General features: G+C 35.3%; 1 non-coding gene across 1 annotated transcript; it reads right to left on the reverse strand.

The window, feature by feature from the left end:
- Nucleotides 1-1,209: 1,209 nt before the first annotated feature.
- LOC112731471 (small nucleolar RNA R71) lies at nt 1,210-1,317 on the reverse strand. Its single transcript, XR_003167246.1, has one exon. It is a non-coding gene; the product is annotated as a small nucleolar RNA R71 (small nucleolar RNA).
- Nucleotides 1,318-1,742: the final 425 nt, after the last annotated feature.

Here is a 1,742-nt window from a genome sequence, read left to right on the forward strand (position 1 = left end):
TGAAGTTTGTTACTTGCTTGTTAAGAAAGATTCAAACTTTAAGTTCTAGAATCATATCTTGTGATTTCTTATGAATCAAGTCATTAATTGTGATTTTAAAAATCAAATCTTTTTCAAAACTAATCCTATCATATCTTTTCAAAATATCTTCTTATCTTATCTTGTTCAAAAATATCTTTTCAAAATATCTTCTCTAACTTCCTAACTTCCTATCTTTTCAAAATTTGTTTCAACTAACTAACTAACTTTTTGTTTGTTTCTTATCTTTTTCAAAACCACCTAACTAACTCTCTCTCCCTCAATTTCGAAAATATCTCCCCCCTTTTTCAAAATTTCTTTTTAATTAACTATTATTTTAAATTTTAAATTCTAATTTTCGAAAAAAAAAAATTTCGAAAAAAAATACTAACAATTTTCAAAAAAAAAAACAATTTTCAAAAATCACTAACTCTTTTTCAAAATAATTTTCGAAAATTATTCCTCCCCCATCTCATTCTATTTATTCATTCATGTCCTAACATCTCATCTCACATTCCAATCCTCACAGTTGTGTTTCTTCCTTTACATCATATCCTTTATCTCCCCCTCTTCTTCTACTTACAAAGGGATCCCTATACTGTGGTATAAAGGATCTCTATTATTATTATCATTTTTCTGGCCATTCTTCCTTGTCATATGAGCAGGAGCAAGGATAAGAACATTCTTGTGGAAGCAAATCCAGAACCTGAAAGGACTCTGAAGAGAAAATTAAGAGAAGCTAAAATACAACAATCCAGAGATAACCTTTCAGAAATTTTCGAACAGGCAGAGGAGATGGCAGCCGAAAATAATAATAATGAAAGGAGGATGCTTGGTGACTTTACTGCACCTAATTCCAATTTACATGGAAGAAGCATCTCCATTCCTGCCATTGGAGCAAACAACTTTGAGCTGAAACCTCAATTAGTTTCTCTGATGCAGCAGAACTGCAAGTTTCATGGACTTCCATCTGAAGATCCTTTTCAGTTCTTAACTGAATTCTTGCAGATATGTGATACTGTAAAGACTAATGGAATAGATCCTGAAGTCTACAGGCTCATGCTTTTCCCTTTTGCTGTAAGAGACAGAGCTAGATTATGGTTGGATTCTCAACCCAAAGATAGCCTGAACTCTTGGGATAAGCTGGTCACGGCTTTCTTAGCCAAGTACTTTCCTCCTCAAAAGCTGAGCAAGCTTAGAGCGGATGTTCAAACCTTCAGACAGAAAGAAGGTGAATCCCTCTATGAAGCTTGGGAAAGATACAAACAGTTGACCAAAAAGTGTCCTTCTGACATGCTTTCAGAATGGACCATCCTGGATATATTCTATGATGGTTTATCTGAGCTATCAAAGATGTCACTGGACACTTCTGCAGGTGGATCCATTCACCTAAAGAAAACGCCTGCAGAAGCTCAAGAACTCATTGACATGGTTGCTAATAACCAGTTCATGTACACTTCTGAAAGGAATCCTGTGAATAATGGGACGCCTATGAAGAAGGGAGTTCTTGAAGTTGATACTCTGAATGCCATAATGGCTCAGAATAAAATATTGACTCAGCAAGTCAATATGATTTCTCAGAGTCTGCATGGAATGCAAGCTGCATCCAACAGTACTCAAGAGGCATCTTCTGAAGAAGAAGCTTATGATCCTGAGAACCCTGCAATAGCAGAGGTAAATTACTTAGGTGAACCTTATGGAAACACCTATAACTCAACATGGAG

The sequence above is a fragment of the Arachis hypogaea genome, chromosome 12 (genome assembly GCF_003086295.3).
Source record: "Arachis hypogaea cultivar Tifrunner chromosome 12, arahy.Tifrunner.gnm2.J5K5, whole genome shotgun sequence".
Classification (NCBI taxonomy): Eukaryota; Viridiplantae; Streptophyta; class Magnoliopsida; order Fabales; family Fabaceae; genus Arachis; species Arachis hypogaea.